This window comes from Pangasianodon hypophthalmus, chromosome 23 (genome assembly GCF_027358585.1).
Source record: "Pangasianodon hypophthalmus isolate fPanHyp1 chromosome 23, fPanHyp1.pri, whole genome shotgun sequence".
In the NCBI taxonomy this organism is placed as follows: Eukaryota; Metazoa; Chordata; class Actinopteri; order Siluriformes; family Pangasiidae; genus Pangasianodon; species Pangasianodon hypophthalmus.
The window spans coordinates 10,196,930-10,208,289 of record NC_069732.1 but is presented as its reverse complement, the minus strand read 5'-3'; the positions used below and the strand labels follow the sequence as shown (position 1 = coordinate 10,208,289).

Here is an 11,360-nt window from a genome sequence, read left to right as displayed (position 1 = left end):
TTTACCAACTCTATATGAACCATGTGATCTTATGCCTGACCTGAATTATTATTATACTGTTATTTTCCAGCTCCAGTTAATAATTATATTTAACAATTAGGTAGTGATTAATGATTCATAAATTAAAATGAATAAACAGACAAAATATTATTCTACAGATGTAAATAAAGTTTTGTTTTTATTTTAGCTTTGAATTTATTTTAAAGTTAAAGCAGTCCCTACCTAAAAAAGTTTGAGAACCCCTGCCATAGCCATTGTTTTGTTTGCATGACCTTGTTTTGAACTTGACAGGTAATCACATGTCTCATAATTTTAAGGGCAAGAGGACTGCAAAATGATTAACAGACATTCCCTGACATGCCGATGTGTTCGGGGCTTTATATAGCCTTCTTCAGCAGTGCCATTTGAGTAATGATTACCAAAGCCTGTGTCTCAGTTTTAAAGTGAAAACATGTGCGTTGAGGCATATCTCTGTCTTTCTTCATTTACATTCAGATTCTTCTGGAAGAATTTTGAGTGCTCATAACTAATGACTGCTTGTAAAAGTAGGCTAGACTCAAAGAAAAAAAATGTTCTTGAAGGATTGTTTGCTTCTGATTAAGGTTTCTCTTGGAATCCTCTCTGACAGGGAACTCGAATGGTAGTACATAAAGCATGGCTGTGGTGGGCCAGTGGTTAAGTCTTAAGGCTACTGATCAGATGTGAGTTCAAATCCCAGCACCACCAAGCTACCACTATTGTCTCCTTGAACACTTACAACAGCTCATTTGTAAGTCACTTGTAAATGTCCCACAGATTTAATTTGAATCATTCTTCTAAAGGTGTAACTACTATAGACCTTGAGGATTGACTCCAGTCCAGGGCCTGCTGTCACGTGTTTTGTGTCTTTAAAGCTGTGGCAGCTGAACTTGGATGTTTATATGTGAGCTTATTTTCTTAGAAATTTTCAGACGTTCTTCCTGTGTGGCTGACATTCCAGTGCTGCATCACTACAGTCTTATGCTTGGAGGTTGATCAGTGCATTTTAATAGTTCATGAACGTGTGAGCATATTAATTATTTTTGGTAAACAGTGTTAGGTGCTTCAGTGATTATTAGATAAGGCGCATACAATGAATGCAATATGAGTGTGCAATATGAGGCAACAGTGGATTCATTTGCACAGCATTTATACTTACCATTTTTGTGTGCACATTTTTAAATGTATTTCTGTACACAGCATGACCTTCCATTGCTTTCCACTGGTCACTCTGTTATTTTTTGGTCACTGTTATTTTTCGTGGAAAACAAAAACAGGTTCGGCCAAGTTCTGGATATTTTCCACCTCATTAATTGGCAGCGTCTTATCTAAAAAATCCATGACCAGCAACAAGAATGTAATCCTCTTTCAGGTCAGACAGGAGAAATTTTTTAATTTTTTTTAAATAATGCCAAAATATGATTAAATGAAATGAAATTTCACTTTTTAAATGCCTTTTTTGTTTAGCCGATTCAGTTCACTGAGACTGTTACACACATGGAATCTCCTGATTTATTTGACAACAAGCCTTTTATTTGGTGTCAAATAAAACTCTTGTTGTCATTTAAATCAGAGGTCCCATGTTGTTCCATGCTCAAATGTGCTTGCTACTGCAGATGATGATGGTGCTGTGTTTGTAAGCAATATTTGCCCTCTGTTTACATATTTAATATTTTTCAATTTATTAATTTTATATTTATTTATGTTATAAATGTAAAAGGTTATATTTATTTATGATATAGAATGCAGAGTGATTTTCCTCTTTATAATCAAGACGTAGTGAGGAAAATAGTCAAGTAAAGCATAATTTATCAAGAATTATCTTTACAAACTACCTCAACAAATTTAATGTACTCTTTCTGTCCTTGTGCTGCAGCACTGCTTTGGTGAAATATAGTGATGTGTAAGTAATGTGAGCTGGATGAATGTGCTGTGAAATGCATTTTTTTTTTTGTTTATCTCTGAGTGAAATCATTCCGTGATCATCTGCATTCCTAAAGTAAACAAAAATAAATAAATAAATAAAACATGTTTGTTAGCATTTGTTAGGACCAGTGGTCAAACCGGCAGAACAGCAGACATGTTATTTGCAAGTGTCACATTTTGAGGTGGATTAGATCTTTCAGCGTAGGCAGAAAATGATTCTACATTTTCCATTAAGCTGTAGCAGTGAGAGTCATTTTCTTTGCTGTGCTCTTCTGAAGGTCATACAATACAGAGGCTGTGCAATATATCATATCCTTTTTCATTCATTCAACTTCAGTAACCACAATCTACAAGCACTGGAGCACTGTGCACATGGTGGGAATACACCATGGATGGGACACCAGTCCACACACTCCCACTTAGGGGCAGTTTAAATTCACCAATCCACCTATTAATGGGAGGTTGCAGGAAACCGAGAACCCAGAGGAAACCCATACAGACATGTGGAGAACATGCGAAACTCCACATAAACAGTAACTCAAGCTCAGGATCTGGAGCTGTGAGTCAGCATCACTTCAGGTATACATCCAAAACTGAATTACTCATTACCAGCATACTGGAAACTCATTACCAGCATTCTTTGATATTAGAAACACGAGGCTGACCAAAACAACAGTAACACATGACTTTATATGCAATATCTACAAATTCTGAAATGTTAGTACAGGAAAAATGATAGGAAAAAAACAGCACATTGTTTAATGACTACTGAATATTAAGAAATATGTAACATCTGTCGGATTATCTATTAGGAGTGTAACGATATGGCATATTCTATCGTACCGTTCAATCTCAGTAAGTCAAAAAACTGAAGGCCAATGAATATTGGACAGAAAAGTTAGTGTGCCAAATGTGTTAGCGGTAATACCACAAACATGTCCAACATCACCCTTCTCTGTTGGTCTATAAAAGTAGAAAAAAAAAAACAAAACATGACACAGAAGTGTGCACATGAATCCAGGCCAAAGAAATCACAATAAGGAAGTTCATAGATGCAGATGGTGTTTGAGGATCAGTTTGTTTTCTGAGCATTCCTCTCTGTATGGTGACTCATTATTGTTAGACATCAGCCCAATCACTGTTTTGTCATCTGAAAGATTTATGATGGTGTTTGTGGCCTGTGCAAGTACATAGGTGCTGGTGAAGAGGGCATAGAAGAGTGGGCTCAACACACACTCCTGTGGCATAACGATGATCAGTGGCAGTGTGGAGTTAGTCTGACTGCCTGAGGTCAATGTGATAAGAAGTCCAGAAAATCACAGATGTGTGCGCTAAGGCCTTTGTCATTCAGTTAGGAGACAAGCCTGCTTGGAATGATCATAATAAATGCAATGAATTACAGTCTGGGATATGATCTTTGACTCTCCAGGTGGGCGAGGACAGTGTGGAGGGAGACGGAGATGGCATCCTCCATGGATCTGCTGGTTTTGCATCATGGTTTTGATGTGTGACAAAACCAGTCTCTCAAAGCACTGTATAATGATGGGAGTGCTGTTGGGTTGTAGTCATTTAAGTTGTTGTTGTTTAAGTTGTTTAAGACGGCTGTTTTTTTTCAGCACCAATACACTGGTGACATACTTGAGACAATTGGGAACAAGTGCATGAGAGGAAGACAGATTAAAGATGTTTGTGAAGACTTCTGCCAACTGTTCAGCACAGCCCTAAAGCACACACCCAGGAATGTCATCAGGGCTTGTCGCTTTATGCTTGTTGACTCACACATGTCTAGAGTGAGTGCCTGGTTGTCCGTGAAGTGTAAGCCTCTTGTTGTGGTCTCTTAATTGCTTGTGTCAAAGCAGGCAAAGAAGTTATTTAGCTTGCATATTATGCAAGAGTGGCATTATCTCTAGAGCATATCTGGTGTTATAGTCTGAGAATCAATAATGGACTGGAAACCTTGCCACATGCAGCAAGTGTATGCTCTCTGTAGGCAGTTTTGGCTTCTTTATGGCTTTTTGTCAAGCTGGATTTGTCGGCATTGTATGCCACAGTGTCACCAGATTTGAAGGCTGCAGTGTGTTTTCAGCAGATTACAGACTTACATATTTATCCACAGTTTCTGGTTTGGAACACCTTTATGTGTCTATTGATGATCTTGTGTGTTGCCTGTTGTGTAAATAAGCCCCAGTCTGTTCGTACCAAACAATCCTGTGGTTGAGATATGGCCATCTCAGGCCTGGCCCTGGCTGTCTTTATGGTTGGTTTGGTGTGTTGGTGAGAGGTCTGTATGCTGGGGTTAGAAACAATGAGAGATGATCAGAGTGTCACAGATGGGGTAGAGTAGTGCCTTGTGTTGATCCTTAATATTTACACTTGATTGAAGTCCCCACTATGATGAAGGTGCCATCTGGATGTTCAATTTGTTGTTTATTAATGGCTGAGTACAGCTGTGCTAGTATTAACTTAGCATTAGCTTGCGGTGGAATGTACACAGCCAGGATAATAACAACAGTTAACTCCCTCGGCAAATAGAAAGGCCTACATTTCAGTGCCAGATATTCAACATCTGAAGAACAATATTGTTCAATTATTTTCGAGTGCTCCAGTCACTATTAATGTAAATACAAAGGCCATCGCCTCTGCTTTTACCGGAGACAGCATGAAGAGTTGAGTGGCTTGCTAACTCAATAACAGCGTCGGGATCTTTGAGTCTGGCTAGGTTTCTGTAAAACAGTAGTATCCTGCAGTCTTTTATACTCGTCTGTGTAATCAACCTAAACTATAGCTAAATTAATCAGAAAGAAGGAATAGGCTTCCATGAAACAGTTTACCCAACAGTCATTGCTTTACAAGCTTTTATGCTGAAATGATTAAGATCCATAGATGAAACATTGGTAAAACATTTCTTCATCTGCTCTTATGAGAAAAGCTACATGCAGGAAACCTGTTTGTGTTGTTGTTTTGGTTGCACATTAGCTAAACCTGGTATAGGTTATTCAATAACTTTACAATTATAAACATCAAGGTTATCTGGGTAATGTATGATGGTTATTGTTGCTCTGTGCTGTGCTGAAAGAACATCTGAAGTTCAGATACGCTACCAGCTGCTGATTACAGGCCTGCAGTTAAGATTAACAATCTTAAAGTACATGGATAGGTTTCTACATCAAATTTATTATTATTTTGTTGTATATTGTTTTCATTCATAATGCATTTCTGGGCTAGAATGAAATTGAAACCATTGTGTCATTTTATTGTCTCGGTGGCTTTCTGTATATGCTTCACACTGAACCCACTGAAATAATTAGCTTTTGGCTCCCCATTGCCTGGTTTATGATTGACCCAAGCACTGGACCCTTGTTCCAGACTCATTTATGACTGACTTTTTACACCCCAAGAGTACAGTCCAAAGATTAATGTGCAATGTCATGTGATCTATTCCTTGAAGATTTTGAACAAACAACTATTTTTGACTCTTGTGTTATTTTTTACTATTTCATTATTAGCTGTAATGAAGAGAATGAATGTAACTCCACTTGAAAGCACACATCCTGAGAAACTGTGTTAGAGATCAGACGGAAGCAGATGCGCAAGACTTTCCTGAGAAAAACTCTGAACAAAGTCTTTCCTAAGCAAAACTGGCAGACCACATGGCCTCTGAATCACTACTCATTGTGATTCATACTGTAACCAGCATCACTGTGTCATATCCTCAGGCTGCTATTATAGTGCATTTGAATCTGATCCTGACACTACAGTATGTCACACAAATAGTTTATAGAAAAAAAAGCACTTAATTATACATACACACCTCCACTGAGCATAAAATTCCACTTGAATAAAATTACAGTTTGTATAATTAAGGAATGAAACGTGACTGGGTGTTCTGTTATAGGAAAATAATCAACGACAGGGTGGTGTGGTCGTGGTTGTGATGGCTGTTACCCCCCCAATTTCCCAATAATAGCACACTTCAAAGTGTTTTATTCCATGTCAATTTGCCAATGACTACAATTTTTAATTTATTAATGAACAACACATTGCACTTTTATGCACTTATAGTCGTATGTGGAACATCTGCAAGACTGTTAGCACTTAAGTAATAGCAGTTATAAACTGTTATTCTCTCACCAACCTCTCTGTTTTTCACTCTCTGTAAATTAATAAGACAAACAAAAGTGTCACTGAGTAAAGGGAAAGCTCAAAATGTTCTTCGTCATGAAGATTGTCTCACTGCAGAAAACATAGAATAATAAGTATACTACTACTAATTTGTTCAGTAACAACACTTTTTTAAAATCCATTTATTATTAGTCATAGATATTATTCAGCATCCACCATACAAGCCCCAGTAAATTTGCTGGTATTTGCTGTTAGAAACGATAATGTGATTTGAATTATAGCTGAAACTATTGTCAGAGCTGTTGTTTTTTAATCAACACCTTCTGACCAATCAGATTTGAGAATTCGACATTAACAAACCATGATCTCTCATCATTAGCATCCCATCATAACTTTAACAAAGTAATTAACACTTATATTCATTGGTATTTGTGACTTGAATATACAGTAGCTTTGTTAACATTACTTATGTTTTGCTAATGTTATCTAATGCAGTTAATAACGTGAGTTAAGAGAACCAAAGAATAAAGTGTTGATTTTCTTCTTTTTTTTTGTTTTGTTTCCTGACAGGACGTTTGCATATGGAGTGTACAGAGCGGAAGCTTCAGTTTTTTAATACACATTCTTGACACCCAGCCATAACAAACATCACAGTGAGAAGGGAAAGGCCATTGTTTATATATTTATTCTGTGGAATCAAATACCTTCGGTTTCGCTTATCTTTCATCACACTATGAAAAAAGAGGTACTGGAAAAGCATAGACAAAAGTGAAGGGCTTTATGAACCCCAAATACATGTTTGAGTGGCTTCATGGACAGGTAAGAAACATGTAGTACTGTGCAAAAAGCTTGCATGTTAGTGAAGTTGTCTACCTCAATATTGAAATGGAATCTTTCTAAATATAAAGAAATACCATAAATATCAGTAAACAGTAAAAAAAAATTTGACCATCCTTTGCCTTTAAATCACAAGTATGCCTATTATGCAGTTTTAAGGAACTCAGCTGGTAGGTTGTTCCAGCATCTTGGAGGACGTCCCACAGTTCTTCTGAAGAAATCTTTGTTATTTTTGTTGAATAACAGCATTGTGTTTTATGCCTACAAATTAAGTATGTTTAATCTAAAAAGTGGTCTAACACTGAATATGTTGTGTTCCTTAACCAAAAAATATAAATTACTACTTAATTATTTGGAAAACAAATGTTTGATTATCAAAAAAAATTGCTTTTACACCTAAGTCAAGTATATAAAATTAATGAACACATAAGACTGTATGTCTAATACTGGGCACTTTGGTTCATTTGAAAATCAAAAGTATAGAATAATGTACAAAAGTCTTAAACCCCTTTAAATACATATAAGGAGCTTAAGAGCCTGCAATATTTATAAAGGTTCATTAAGCTCATCTTTAAAGAGTTAGCAGACGTCTACGTGAGGTGTCCTTGATCTAGAAAGGAAGGTGTGAGGACACGGATCTTCAAATACAGGGCAGGTGAAAGTCCATCACTCTTATCTTTAATGTAGTATATACGCTCTTTGGTCCAAGTCTCAAGCCTTAAGGCTTCCATCTCATTTCTCTTTCTATAAAAGTGTCTGAATACAAACTTTGAAGGACATTTTTCAATCTTTAAACTGACTGAAGACATACAGTGGGGTTCAAAAGTCTGAGACCACATTGAAAATCTGGGAATTTTTTTTTTCATTCAAAATTGGAAATAAACAAGTATTTCGAAATATTTCAAACAAAGAAAATAAATGTTCAGTATGTTTAATATGTAATATTCAAGATTCTGCACTATTTCTAGGTTCCTACATTTGTGATATTGACCACGTTAACTGCTTTGTACAAAAGATCAGCTTTTCCTCATGCCTAATCTCTTCTATAGAAGCATGTGTTCAGATGAAACTCTGATGGATGTGATCTAAAATTGATCATAAGGTTTTGCACAAACTTGTGGAGTCCATTCCAGCTTGAGTGCACACTGTCATTAAAGCAAAAAGGGGGTGTACCAAATACTAAAAAACTAAGAAACTCATTAAATATTTCAAAGAGTCTATTTTTCAATCAAGTTGTTGTCAGTAGTATAATTTGCAATGAAAATTGTTGTATTATATCAGAAAAGAATGCAAAATAGATGCATTTCCACTAGTGGTCTCAGACTTTTGGACCTCACTATGGATATTAGTCCACATGAAACTATATTTTACTATTTTTAGCCGATCAATTAGTAATATATTCACGCTATATAGAGTAGATGTATATTGTAAAAGTATAGTGGTCTTCTAAACTGTTTTAAATGCAGTTAGTATTGTCCAATAATGATTTGTATTGGCACCGCCAAGCTGTCACTGTTAGGCCCTTGAGCAAGGCCCTTAACCCTCTCTGCTCCAGGGACGCCGTATCATGTCTGACATGTCTGTGCTCTGACACTGTGAACTTCCTAACAAGCTGGGATATGTGAAGAAAATAATTTAATTATTTAAGACAAATAAAGGCTTCTTCTTCTTCTTCTTCTTCTTCTTGGGATGAATGCTCATGAAAATGTTTTTGAAACTGTTTTGCTGTATGTTCAAGTAAAGGACCGGCCATATCCGTCTCACACTGCTTAAGTACACTTTACCTGGTGCAGTTAAATAAGTCTGCTAGATAAGGTCGTAGTTTATGGCTATGTTTTATAACTATAAGTGAGATATGAGATGGTTAGTAACATTTTCACATACAGTGGAAAGTGAAGTTATTCTATTCCAATTACATTTCTCTTGCATCTTGATTGAGACTGTAGTCGAAATACAGCTTGATAGTTGATTAGCATGAGTTCTAACTTGGAGCTCTATTGTGAATGTGGTCCTTATTAGTGCTGCAGTCAGCTCACACTAGCAGCATTGTACAGGATAGAAATCGCTCTCTCTCTCTCTCTCTCTCTCTCTCTCTGTCACACACACATAAACACACACAGAGACTATAATAATTAGGGGGTAGGTAATGTAGGGGTAAATATAGTAGATGTAAGTAGGTTGAGTTAACCGTTTATATACAGTGGATATAAAAAGTCTGCACACCCTTGTTAAAATTACAGGTTTTTATGAGGTAAAAAATGAAACCAAGATACAGTATATGGCCAGATGTTTTTGGACATGTCACCATAACTCTCATATATTCTTTCCACTCTTCTCTCCAGTAGATTTTGGAGCATGGCTGTGGGGATTTGTCCATTCAGCCACAAGAGCATTAGTGAGGTCAGATACTGATGTTGGGTGAGGAAGCCTGGGGTGCAGTCAGCGTTCCAGTTCATCCCAAAGGTGTTCAGAGAGGTTGAGGTCAAGGCTCTGTGAAGACCAATCGAGTTCCACTCCAACTTTTGCAAACTATTTCTTTATGGCGCTCGCTTTGTGTACAGGAGCATTGTCATGCTGGAACAGGTTCAGACCCCTTAGTTCCAGTGGAGGGAAATTGTAATGCTACAGCATCCAAATACATTCTATACAGTTGTGTGCTTCCACCTTTGTGGCAACAGTTTGGGGAAGACCCACATGTGGGTGTGATGGTCAGGTGTCCACAAACGTTTGGCCATATAGTGTAAATGGCATCGCACTACAAAAATCTGCAGCTGTAACAGGGGTGTGTAGACTTTTTATATCCACTGTAGATAAAAGAAAAGTTAACTACATTTTGCACATCCCTCACCAGAATGAGTATGGCAGCGTCAACAGCATACTGTATACTCATGTTCATGAATGTGGCCTTTTCTGTATAAGACTAGTACCAATAAATAGACAAGAAATTTATTGAATGTAAATAGAAAGTGAAAATACACCTCACCTGTGAAATGACTGATATATCTTTGAAAACAAGATGTAAAGGATGGACATTTCTATAATGAATATTGTCAAACCTGTTACTCTTATGTCATCTCTAACATTGATTCATATTTAAATAAATATAATAAATACACAAAACAGAATAAAAAAATGAACAGATTGAATTGTTAGAAAAATGGGAGAGCAAGTACATGTTGTAAATCAATGAGAAAATGATTTAAATTATAGCTGTATTATTTATTAAATTATAACTCTCATAAATTAATTTGAAAGACATTGTAAAAAATATTAAGGTATTCTAGGTATTGACCATGTTAACTCCTTTGTACAAAAGGTCAGATATTCCTTGAGTCTTATCCCTTCCACTGAAAAGTGTTCAGACGGTCTAAAATGGATTGTCAAGTTTTACACAAACTCATTAAAGCAAAAGGGGGGCCATAACACATTCTAAGAAAGTACGGATTTCATGTAAAAATTTCTATGATTTTACTTTGCACTTGAGTTATTGTTGATTATATAAACTGGAATGAAAAATGTTGTTTGAAATTAGAAAAGAATGCAAAATAGAAGCATTTTCACTAGTGGTCTCAAGCTTTTGGACCACATTGTAGGTACCTGAGATGAAACAGTGAGTTTTTCCTCATATGAAACATATCCTGCTTCAAATAAAAAGTAAAAAGGTTGAAAATTTTTTAAATTACATGGTCAAAAGGCACCCACTTGGGATAATTAATCAGTACTACATTCTGATCCACAAATTGAAAATCTACACTATAGGCCAACTCTAAACACAAGCCAAACAAAGACTGGACACTTTCACAGAACTGCAGTTCTCAGCTGATGTTTTGGAACCTGAAAGGCAGGGGTTTAGCAATACCACCATACTTCCTCTAAAAAAACTGCTTTGGCAACAAGTGAATGAGTCACACACACATGCGCACACCTGTACACAAACAAACTGTGATTATTCGTCACTTCCTGATTTGCATATAGTGCATACTCTGAAAAAAGGTCACATCTAAAACTTTAAAGGGGTCTTCAATTGTCCCTCTGTAATAAATGAAACAAAGTCAATATTTGGTGTGACAGCCGTTTGCTTAAAAAAAATAGTAGTCTCAGGTACATTGTGTGCAGTTTTATAAGGAAATGAGCTGTAAGTGTTACTGAGCATCTTGCAGAAGCAGCCACAGTTCTTCTGGAGACTTTGACTGTCACACTTGCTTCTAATTTTTTGCAGCAAAACCCAGCAGCCTTCATTATGTTTTTTGTCTAAAAAGTGGTCTCTTATGTAATATATTTTTCTGTAACATTTAATTTTGTGCTGGAAAACTAATGTTGGAAATCTAAAATGGTTTTCGATTTACTGACTCAGTAATGTAAAATAATAATAATAATGTTTTTACTAAAAAAAAAAGGGTGCCTAAGACTTTTGCACAGTGCTGTACATGATTCATTTATTTTCAAGTGATACTGAC

At 36.3% G+C, this 11,360-nt stretch overlaps 1 long non-coding RNA gene across 1 annotated transcript in view; it reads left to right on the top strand.

Annotated features, from left to right (window-relative positions):
• The window catches only part of LOC128317231 (uncharacterized), a 12,135-nt gene extending 1,640 nt beyond the window's left edge, over positions 1-10,495 (top strand). The window contains exons 2-3 of the long non-coding RNA XR_008300772.1: positions 6,637-6,885; positions 9,246-10,495. This is a non-coding gene — a long non-coding RNA (uncharacterized LOC128317231). The remainder of the gene's footprint in view (positions 1-6,636; positions 6,886-9,245) is intronic.
• The last annotated feature ends 865 nt before the right edge of the window (positions 10,496-11,360 follow it).